Here is a 12062-nt window from a genome sequence, read left to right as displayed (position 1 = left end):
TACTAAAAAATACAAAAATTGGCTGGGTGTGATGGTGTGTGCCTGTAATCCCAGTTACCTGGGAGGCTGAGGCAGGAGAATTGCTTACACTCAAGAGGCGGAGGTTGCAGTGAGCTGAGATCATGCCACTGCACTCCAACCTGGGCAACAGAGAGAGACTCCGTCTCAAAAAAAAAAAAAAAAAAAAAGGAGTGAGGACTTTGAACTTATTTTTATTTTTAATTTTTAATTCTCCCTTTGGTTCCAGTACCTTCTCAAGAGTTTGGGAAGGGTATTCATCACCCTGCTTCCTGCTTAAGCCCTGAGAGCTAGCACTGTAACTTGCACACAGTGTACAGCTGCCTACTAAATATTTGCTGAACCAAACTGGTGTGTGTAATTCAGTTGAGTTCTAGGAGTGTTGAAATCCAAAGGAAGGAGCTATAAGTTTTTCTTCTTGCCTAGTACTTTTCCCTTCTGCAATCCTGGCTGGGAATCACGTTTCATATTCACTCCCTACCTTTGGATACATAGCACAAGGATGTGGTTTTTAAATGGAATTTTTTGGATGCAATAAGTACTCACATTTGATGATAATCTACTTAAGGAGTAGATTCTCTGATTTGGAATCTTCCATTTACTAATGTATCAGTCTGTGTGGGTGTGTCTGTGGGTGTGTCTATGTGCACACGTGTCTCTGTTTGTGTATATATGTCTCTGCATGTGTCTGTGTGTGTCTCTGTATGAGTCTGTGTGTGTTGGGGGAAGAGAAGAGGATGGAAGTGCTAAAATGTTCTAAACTCTGTAAAATTCTTTTTGAAAAGCTGTCCAATTTTCTTCAGAATCTTTTAATTAACTTACTAGGAAACAGTAATATTTTGCTCTCTTTAAATACAATTTAGGAGCCAAAAAAGCAGGTGAGAGACAATAGTCTCTTTACTTCAACTTTATTTACATCGAATAAAGGACCAGTGGCCAAATGTTATGCTCTTCCAATCCCAAAATCAAAAGACAGAGGTCAAAGAAGACATTCAGATCAGTTAGGTTCAGTGAAAAAATAACAGCGTGTGTAACACATAAAGCCGAGATCTGGAAAGTGCATGAGACAAACTGCTTTTAGGTCCCTGTCTCTCTACCCCTGCAAACTGCAAATGCAAAAACCTATGAGCAGGTGCAAATGTGTTGGTATTCAAATTAGCCAGCATGGGCGATCATCCAAGTGAGGGGAGGAATCTGCACACCCACAGTTCCATGTCTACAAACACTCTCAGGAAGAAAAGCTCTGCAGGCAACAAGGAAGAGCGGGATAAGGACCTTCTAATTAAGACAGGGCTCTCCACAAGTCAGACAGTTTGGAAATGCATAGTGGCAAGTTCAACTTTGTTTAAATCATGAGAGTTGGGTAGAAGGATTGATAAACCCCTCAGCTGCCGTTATGAAGCAGCAGTGGCAGCATATCCTCCACCCTGGCTGCTGATGAGCTGTGGCAGGATCCTGGCACGCTGCCCTGAGCTGCTTCTGCTTTTGTCTGCTGTGTTTCGCTCTTCCCTGGGAAGTGTCAGCAAACCTCCACCAGCCTGGGGCAGGAGCAGCCAAGCAACCCCAGAGGCCAATGTGAGCTCAATTTAACCGCAGGTCTCTGTTTAAAATTTGTGATCACGTTTGTAACTTAAATTAGATAGTGTGTCTCCTTTCCCCAAAAGTTTCCAATAGCTTCCCAAGTCGAAATAAAATCCTAACTCTAACCATAGCCAACAGAGCCCTACATGATCTGGGCCCCATTTCTGTCTTTCCCTGTCCATCTATAGGGGATCCAGCCACACTGCCCTGATCCAGTTATGCCAAGTACTGCCCTGGCCCAGGGCCTTCTCAATTGCTGGCATCTCTGCCAGACTCTTCCCTAAGACAATCACACGCCTTCCTCCGTCCTTCATTCATGCCCAGTCTGAGAGCTACCCCTAAATACTTCATCTAAAATGACACTCCTTATCAATCTCTAGCTCTTTAACGCTGATTTACTTGCCATCTCACACATATACTCACCTGCATACCTATATATGTTTATCTCTCCTCCAACAAAATGTGAACTCCAATGAATGCAGAGACTCTATTTCGTTCACCGAGGTATCGCCAATACCTACAACAGTGAGTGCTGCCTACTAGGTACTAAACAAATGTCTCTTGAAGGAGGACGGTGTGAATAATCTATTTTTATACATTTAATTTGAGATCTTAGAAACTTTTTATCTGTAATTCATATTGTAGAGTCGGAATGGTACAAAACTCTTCCGCCCCATCATAAAGGTCATGGCTGGTGTTCTTATTACAAAATCTAGATTAACAAGAGAAAAGCGAACTAATTTATTTCATGACATGGGAGGTTTCAGAAATGAAGACCCAAAGATCCAACAGAAAACTGGCCATTTTTATGGTTAGATTCGATGAAGAGTATATAGTTGTATAAAAATGTGATTGGACATGATGGGTATGGCCTAGTGGTAACAGACTGAGTGGGGAGCCCCAGCAAGGCCTCTCTGCTCTCATTAAAATTGGCCTCTTTATGGGGCAGTCTTTCCCCACAGACACAGGGCAGGACTGCTCTGGAATGAGGTCTTAGGATCTCCTTTCAGACAAGGTAGGTCCAGGAATTTCTTTATGGCCAACTCCTACACAAAAAGGCAGGGGAAAGCTTAGAGTAATATTTCTAGGGTTTTTTTTTTAAATGAGTTTCACTCTTGTTGCCCAGGATGGAGTGCAAAGGTGCAAAGTCGGCTCACTGCAACCTCCACCTTCTAAGTTCAAGCGATTCTCCTGCCTCAGCCTTCTGAGTAGCTGGGACTACAGGCATGTGCCACCATGCCCAGCTAATTTTTTGTATTTTCAGTAGAGATGGGGTTTCACCATATTGGCCAGTCTGGTCTCGACCTCCTGACCTCAGGTGATCTGCCTACCTTGGCCTACCAAAGTACTGGGATTAACATGAGCCACCGTACCTGGCCTATTTCTAGGTTTTATTTTGGGGGAAGAGTGGTTCTGGTTTCTCTGACCTGCCTCAAGGGAGGAAGCAAAGCAAAAGGAGGATAGGAGAAGATCAGAGAGAGACTTTGCTTCAGAGACCTTTCCAGTGTGCTTTGGTTCAAAGCACTCAGCAAGCCACAGCGCCACACTTTGGGGTGTTGTTTGCTGAGCCCCAACAATGCCTATCACTGATCACAGAGTTCTTGTTAGGATCCAAGTCTAAGGTCCCTTGTTCACCACTTAAAATTCATTTTATTTTTATTTATTTATTTATTTTGAGATGGAGTTTTGCTCTTGTTACCCAGGCTGGAGTGCAATGGCACAATCTCGGCTCACCACAACCTCCGCCTCCTGGGTTCAAGCAATTCTCCTGCCTCAGCCTCCCGAGTAGCTGGGACTACAGGCACGTGCCACCATGCCCAGCTAATTTTTTTTGTATTTTTTTAGTAGAGACGGGGTTTCATCATGTTGACCAGGATGGTCTTGATCTCTTGACCTCGTGATCCACCTGCCTCAGCCTCCCAAAGTTCTGGGATTACAGGCGTGAGCCACCGCGCCCGGCCTAAAATTCATTTTAAAAACTTCCACTACACTCTCATTTTGTCAAGGAAGGGGGGTGGGAGTTGATGAGTCAGACTGCCTGTGCGCAAGGTCCTAGTTCTGCCACTCACACTGGCCACAAGCAAGATTTTAACTTCCCAGAACCATATTTGTAAAATGGGAATAATATAGTAACCTTGTCAGTCACTTGTAGGGATTCAAGGAGGCGCTAATAACCATGGCTACCATCAACTGAGCCCACGTTGTGTGGCAGAAAGTGTGTCGTGCGTTTGACTTGCATTGCACTGTCCCGTCTTGACAGCAGCCACCTGATGCAGGGACAATTACAATTCCTAGGCTGCAGACGAGGAAACAAATCCAAAAAAGTATTTGAACTAAGGAGCTATAGTTGCTTTACTAGTTTCCTTTGACTGCCGTAGCAAATGACCATAAACTTACCATCTTCAAGCAACACACATTTACTATCTTACATTTTTTGAACTCGGCCAGAATCGAGGTATCAGCGGGGCTTCATTCTGGAGGCTCTAGGGAAGAAATGTTTCCCCACTTTTCCCAGCTTCTGGAAAATGCCTGCATTCCTTGGCTCGTGGCCCTCCATCTTCAAAGTCCAGAGCACAGCATCTTCACATTTCTTTTTCACTCTGCTTCTCCTGACTCCATCTTTCATATATAAGGACTCTGGTGATTACATTGGAGGCTGCCCAGATAATGTAGAATAATCTCCCTATCTCATGATCCTTAATCACATTTGCAAAGTCCCTCTTGTCACGTAAGGTGTCACATTCATGGGTCTAGGAATTCAGATGTGCATATTTTGGGAGACCATCATTTTGCTACCAATTACTAAGAGGCAGAACTGTGATTTGAATTCCGGCCTATTTCTTGACCATCGCATTGTGCAGTTAAGTCTTTGGTGTTTATGAAGTGCTTTTTCCTCCCTTGTGGCAGTGGAAGGAGTATGGTAAGCTCTGGATCCCAGATTCGGGTTTTGCATGCCGCGTTAAACAAGACAGGTTGTCCCTTTCTGCCCTTCTCCCTGGCAGTATAGGATGCCAAAGTCTCACAGTTAACTGTCAATATTGTTTTATCTCATCAAGGTAGGGTTTAAAACAATCCATTTCACCTCATCTCCAAATATATTATTGACTCTTAAGCAACCATAGATGTTCAGTAAAAGTAGGTTACAAAGTAGAAATGAAAGCCCAGTGTGGGGACAGGCCATGACATCCCTCTTGTCCAACAGGGTGTCTGTGCAATGTGTAGAGCAGCCACCAAGGGCAGACCTGGAAGCAGAATCCCCACAGAAAGAGGAGCAGGTGAGGAAAAGCTGGGGCAACCTAGCTCAGGATGCTCCAGTGAAGGACACAAGGTCCGGCCACACAGGTGACCAGGGAGAGGGTGGTGACCCAGGTCACGACAGACAGAAGCTCCAGGAACCAGCCCAGCAAGGTGGCGAACAAGCTGACACATACGGAGCCAAGGGACAGGACAAGTGTGGTCATGTGGCAGCCATGGGTGGACCTGCCCACAGGAGGGGGCAGTGGGCGGGCTCCAAGTCAGGCTGGCAGCCTTTGAGGAGCTTAACCTCTCAGGGCTGGAAAGATCCCAAATGTGATTCCAAGGCCCAGCAAACGAGCCAGCTCTGATCCACCAGGGAGGGGGCAAGCCAACAAGACATGAGCCTTATTTAGGTACAAAAGAAGTGGGGTTGCCGGGAAAGTAGAAGCTGGAGATGAGCTGCAGTTTGGGGAAGAGCCCCTGGCTCCCAAAGCTATGTCAGCTGAACTATGTCCAGACCTCTACTCTACCTGTGAGTGGCACAGGCCGCCTCTACATGTATACACAAACCTCCACCCAGTCAGGGATGGCTCAGGGCCTCAAGGGCTGGAATCTAAAAGGGCCTTTATTCCTCCAGGTGGTAAGGACTAGGGGACACCCTAAGCAGTCTTCTAGCCGCCTGGGACCTGTTATGACTATGAGTTCTGGGGACAGGATGACTTGGTATCCAGTGGCATTATTTTGATCCTTTCCTGAATGTGAGCAACATGGTGTTAGAAATCAGAGGTGAATTCACATGGGCTGTGTGTTTATGTGACAAAGCAGTAAGAATAAAGTAGATTGCATACTCTAGATACACTTTCCTCAGCTATTCATACTTAGGGTAATCTTTGAATTTATGGTCCAAACTGAGGTGCTTTTGAGAGCACTTTTAATAAGTATGTCAGGTCCACAGGTGTAACTGCAGGTTGTCAGGGCCCAAAGCCTCACACCCAGGCACCCAGGCCCTCGTGAAGCTGCCTTAGCTGTAAGCATAATGGTTTAGAGGGATTATTCAACATCTAAATGCTTGCCTGCAACCTCAAACACTTTTATTCTTTCCGCATGATAGACAAGAAATGCCGAAGTATAATTTCTTAGAAGGCAGATCGACAAAGTAACTCCCTCACAAGGGCCTCCGTTTGAAAGTCAGGGGCATGTTTCTCCTATTGATTATTGACATGTAAGAGTTGCACCTCCATCCCCAACCGCCGGAGCTCGTTTTTCTTTCGTGACATTGTTTTAAATTGGGGTGCTTTTCTGCCACCCTCTCCACAAGTTCATAAGACACTCTCTCTTGTCCAGGCTTCACTGAAATAAAGTGTTTCAAGCTCAGGGTCAGTTTCATAGTGCATGTTATGGGTTATGAAATCAGTTCATTGGATTGAGGTCGGTGTATCTTTAAAAACAAAATGAAATTAACTAGAGTAGGAAAACATAGAATGAAAGGGAATAGAATGCTTTTCACATAGTAAGAAATTCCAGAATTTTTCATGACAGTATATTTTTGTAGCACTAAATGTGAGGGTCTTTGAAGTGGTTGTGATGTAAAAATGCACTTCCTGGTTGGGCTGCCACCAAAGTTTGCAGTCCCCTGCTGTAAACCATCTTTGCAGGTTTTCATTTTCCTTTCCTGAATCCTTACAGTGCCAAAGACAGCTCTCTTACTCCCACGCACCCCTCTCAGTCATCCTCCATTCGCTGCAGATGGCTTAGTTTGATCCTTTAGGCTAGAGCCAATGAAATGCCTTCCTATGTGATCAGTTCTATAAACATAAATCTTTATCAAAAAAGGAAAAGAAAGAAACAGCCAAACCTCGCACCATTCACAAAGGACCGATCAGGACCTGTGAGGAGAGATCTCTAAGAAGCTGCAAAGCAACTCGGCTAATTCTCAGCAACCCCACACCTCCTCAGCAGCATCTGCACCCCGGCACTATTTGTGCCTAAGTGTGGGAGTGCGTGTGTTCTCATGCACCTCCCTTCTGTGACACAAAATAAGTGGAAATATCCCTGCCTGAGTGCCTGGCCCCACTTCTGCATTGTTTCAGGATCTCTGCAGCAGCGCAGAGGCTTCCAGCCTCTTCCTGTAATTTTGCAGAAGGTAGATGCAGGAGTGGGGAGCCCTCACATCAAAGGCTGCCTTCCAGGACTGCTGGCTCAGGGAAGGGAGGAGGGGGACCCTGGTGCAGAGCAGAAGACAGCAATCCTAGGCAGGATGTCTGGAAGGAGAGATAAAAGCAAACTGCAAATGTATTTTAATAGACGTGCTGTTTCCATTCTTTACCATGTGTTTTTCATTCCGCTTTTGGTTACTTTTGACTTGAATTATGGAGTCTGGTTAAGGTAACTTAGATGCAATTACTTTCAGACATCAAAAATGAATACTGACTTTTCCTGGTGGGACTGGGGGTGATGGGAAGTGGCTAAGACAGAACACACATTGCCTTTTAGAAAGCTGGAAAATTCTTTTCTTCTCACTTCCTTATGGGAGCAGAGAGCCTGTTTTTCCAAGAGCTAAGAGCAGTTTGACAAATGCACAGGGTAAAATCTTGCATCCAAGATAGAAAGACAGCCCCAATGATGACACAGTGTGGTCATTACATTGCCGAAGAGGAAGCAAATACCCTTTAACCAGAAGGACAAGACACAGAGATAAACATTCTTCCTGTTACAGAAATATGGTGGATTCCTTAATTGACTGTGATCTTAAAAAAGTGATGCAATTGTTTTCCACTGAATAGCTAAAAATACTGTTAGGAGTATCAGTATCCCCCTCATATTGTCAGAAGCTTCATGGGACCCTCAGGCAAGTATAGTGTATCCTCTCTTTGTACCTCAATCTCTACTCCTGTAAAATGCAGATAATTATACCAGTAAGGGCTATTGTTTGAATTGATGAAATTGGTTTTGGAAATCTTCAAGTGGCTTGAAAATAATTCAAAATTCAACTGTAATTTCCAATCGTTCTAAAAGCTGCATCTTGCCTTTTTTGGAAACATTATTGCTCTGTTGGCTTTTTCTTTTTCTTTTTTTTTTTTTTTTTGAGACAGAGTCTTGCTCTGTCACCCAGGCTGGAGTGCAATGGCCCGCTCTCAGCTCACCACAACCTTCGCTTCCCGGGTTAAAGCAATTCTCCTGCCTCAGCCTCCCAAGTAGCTGGGATGACAGGTGCACACCACCACACCTGGCTAATTTTTGTATTTTTAAGTAGAGACGGGTTTCTTGTCCAGGCTGGTCTTGAATCCCTGATCTCGTGATCGGCCCACCTCAGCCTCCCAAAGCGCTGGGATTACAGGCGTGAGCCACCGCGCCTGGCTCTGTTGGCTTTTTCTAACATATGGCTATCACTGACAACTTCCATTCTGTACTAAAATCCAGAAGAATCCTCATTCCTCTGGGGCAAACATCAGAGAGAGGAAGGCAGGAGCTGCCTCAGGGCCCTGGTGCTTGACACCACTGCCTGGGCAAACCAAGCATCCTCAGCTTGCTCTCCACTGTGAGGGAACTGTGATGGGTTCCCATGCCATCTGAGCAGGAAAAGGCAGGAAGCAAGAGAGAAAAATTCGTGTTCTGACATTACTGACTGAAGCCTACACTCTGGTTTCCTACTTATCTGAGAGGTACAGTGTCTACTGAGTAAAACTGTCAGAATGAAAAATAGACCATGATTTTGGTATCTTGGCCAATGCAACCTACAGTATAACTAATCCAGACAATTATTTTCTCAATCAAGCAGTCAATTGACAAAATAAAGAGGACAAAAAAAATCAACCTAAAGATGCAATTTGGTGGCAATATTAAACTGCAGACAGGATTTAATTTTGATTTCTTTCATCTGGAGCATTTTTTTTGCCAGAGATAAGTCACATCTGTCAAAACAACAACAACAAAAAAATTGGCAGAAAATTAATTTTCATCGTCCTGATGTCTCTAAGTGGCTTGTGGTTTGGTTTGTAGATCATGTCTCATCTAGAGCTATAATTCTGTAATGAAAAGTAAATCAAACCAAGAGGAAACTATAAATCTAAAAAAAAATTTGTCTTGTATGTGACCCGTTATTCCCATCACAATTTTGCTTCCGAAATAGTTTTGCCTTATATGAGAAGCACCAAGGATCCATCCACATGGGGTCCTGGCAATCCCCATGCATGTGACATGCACCTCCATATGCATCTTGCTACCAACTTGGGAATGCCAGGAGCTGGTTATGGTTCACAGGGCATAGGAGTCCTTGCCATTCTCACCAATAGCACCAGCATCTCAAAAACCCAAAGCAAAAAAAGCAAACAAGTTACAAACATAAGCAAACCAACACATTTTGAAGCCAAACAGCTGTTTCTTACTATGGCTTTTCCTTTCTGGTCCTCAACGCGGCCAAGATCGCTGCTGGGCATGCATGGTGCTAGAGGACTTGCATGCATGTGGGGAAGAACTGCTTTCCACTGTGATTCTTTCCTGGGGCAACTTCTCTGAGCTACACTGCTAATGCAAGGGACAGGACTCCAAGAGGGGGTGAAAAGCTGATGGGAACAAAAAGATGTACCAATGAACTCTGGTCTCAATATAGAAATAGCATGGTGGGGCCGGGTGCAGTGGCTCATACCTGTAATCTCGGCACTTTGGGAGGCCGAGGTGGGAGGATCATGAGGTCAGGAGATCGAAGCCATCCTGGCCAACATGGTGAAACCCATCTCTACTAAAAATACAAAAATTAGCTGGGTATGGTAGTGCATACCTATAATCCCAGCTACTTGGGAAGCTGAGGCAGGAGAATCTCTTGAACCAAGGAGTCGGAGGTTGCGGAGAGCTAAGATCGCGTCACTGCACTCCAGCCTGGTGACAGAGCAAGATTCTGTCCAAAAAAAGCATGGTGAGGAAATAGAAACATGTTTTCCATTAAATCAAAGAAACAAATATGGAAAACTAAATCCAAAATGTTGAGTCCCTGATGGCAGAGACTGTGCATTGCAAGCTCATGCATGGAACTGTGTCCTCTGCATCACAGAAGTGCCTCAATTTGACAGTTACAGTATCAACGTCAGGAGGCTAGGATACCTCTTGGCCAATGCAACCCATACCATAACTGATCCAGACAATCATTTTCTCAATCAAGTAGTCAACTGATAAGGAGGACACAAAAACCAATCTAAAGATGGAATTTAGTGGCAGTGTTAAACTGTAGACAGTATTTAATTTTTATTTCTTTCATCTGGAGCATTTTATTGCCAGAAATCTGTCATATCTGTCAGAACAAACAAAAAAAAATGGACAGAAAATTGGTTTTCATCATCCTGGTAGCATTTGTCCTCGTGATAGCATTTGTCTTAGCGAATACTGTTTGTCTTTTTGATCAGGAGAGTTGAGTTTATGGTCTTACCTCAGACACTGGACCTTCTGTAGAGTGCTTGTGAATACTCCACCCAACATCCACACTTCAGTGACCAGGCTTTTGGGTTGCTGGTCTTTGAACCCTGGCCTGTAACCTCAAGCAGGGCAGAACATTGCCACAAAGCCCCAGATCACTGGCACCAAATCAAATTTGTGAGGACACTGTCCCAGACACGCTATGAAACTGGCTGTCCTTACAAGCCAGAGACAAGCCAGTGACGATGGCGAGAACAGTTCACTTTCTTCCCATTGGATAACTTCTTTATCAAGGGAGGCCTGGACCACATGGAGTCTGATCATAATCTGGATTTGTCTCATGAGCCTGATCCAGTATAGAACAGGGATGCAGGGACACTGGGCCACCACCGGCTCTGTACATCCCCGGTGCCCCATTCTCATGCTGTGGATAGAGCCCTCTTTTCTCCTAAACCTTGCCCCACTAGTTCAGAGGTCCCCATTGCCCAGGCTATGAACCGGTGCTGGTCCATGGGTTGTTAGGAACCCAGCCACACGACAGGAGGTGAGCGGCAGGCAAGCAAGCATTACCACCTGGGCTCTGCCTCCTGTCAGATCAGTGGAGGCATTACATACTTATAGGAGCATGAACCCTATTGTGAACTGAACATGTAAGCAGTCGAGGCTGCATGCTCCTTGTGAGAATCTAATGCCTGAAGATCTGAGTAGGAACAGTTTCATCCTGAAACCCTCTGCCTCCCGCCTCCCAATTCATGAAAAAATTGTCTTCCATGAAACGGGTCCCTGGTGCCAAAGAGGCTAGGGATATCTGCATTAGTTCCTCCTCAGCCATCCCTTTCCCTGCCCCACATCTGTTAGATTCTTCCTCATGTTACTATTAGTTATGAATAATTTGCTACTATTATTAGTGAAGGTGTCATGGGTTGAGTGTCTCTCCCCCAAATTTATATGATGAAGCCCTAACTCCCAGTAACTCTGTGGCCTTGTTTGGAAATGGGGTTGTTACAGAATAATTAGTTAAGAGGCGGTCATTAGGGTAGCCCTAATCCAATATGAGTAGTGTCCTTGTAAAAGGGAATATTGGGGGGACATTTGGGCAGATGCACACAGAGGGAGATACCACGTCCACTTGAAGACAGAGATCAGAGAAGTGAGTCTACAAGCCAAGGGATGCCAAAGATTGCCAGCAAACCACCGGAAGCTGGGGAGTGGCATAGAACACATGCTCCCTCACAGCCCTCAGAAGGGACCAACCCTGCTGACACCTTGATCTTGGACTTCCAGCTTCCAAAACTGGGAGACAATAAATTTCTGTTGTCTAAGCCATCCAATCTGTGGTACTTTGTGACAACAGCCCTAGCAGACTAACACAAGGGGCATTGGCGGCTTATCTTTGAGCAAATGAAGAACTGAATACAAGCAGTCAATTCTCCTCATGAAACCTTGGCCAGTGAATCCCCTCCCACCCTCAAGTGGACACTTCCTCTTAGTGACTATGCATGTTTGGTCATACTGCATTATGTAGTGTAGGGGAGCAAAATAAAACTTTTCCTCTACCTGCTTCTGTTCCTTAGCTGGGGCCCATTAATTACACTGACAAAAGTGAGACTCTCAAGAGAAAAGACATACAAATCTTATTTTATGTTATTATTTTAATTTTTATGCAAAGGGTCATTCATAGAAAAGAAGTGAAGAACCAGAGAGGCAGTTAGACCCTGGAGTTTCTATACCATTTTAACAAAGGGTGATAAATTTGCATAAAAGTAACAAAATAATCAAAAAGCAACCTGGGCTTCTAGGAGTGGAAGAGTAAACATATA

At 44.7% G+C, this 12062-nt stretch overlaps 1 long non-coding RNA gene across 1 annotated transcript; it reads left to right on the top strand.

Annotated features, from left to right (window-relative positions):
• The first annotated feature begins 3570 nt into the window (after positions 1-3570).
• LOC116545691 lies at positions 3571-6311 on the top strand. The gene is made up of 2 exons (XR_004266411.1): positions 3571-4874; positions 5474-6311. It is a non-coding gene; the product is annotated as an uncharacterized LOC116545691 (long non-coding RNA).
• Positions 6312-12062: the final 5751 nt, after the last annotated feature.

Source organism: Sapajus apella, unplaced genomic scaffold (genome assembly GCF_009761245.1).
Source record: "Sapajus apella isolate SASKATOON/1434 unplaced genomic scaffold, GSC_monkey_1.0 scaffold334, whole genome shotgun sequence".
Classification (NCBI taxonomy): Eukaryota; Metazoa; Chordata; class Mammalia; order Primates; family Cebidae; genus Sapajus; species Sapajus apella.
This window is presented reverse-complemented; position numbering and strand designations above follow the sequence as displayed.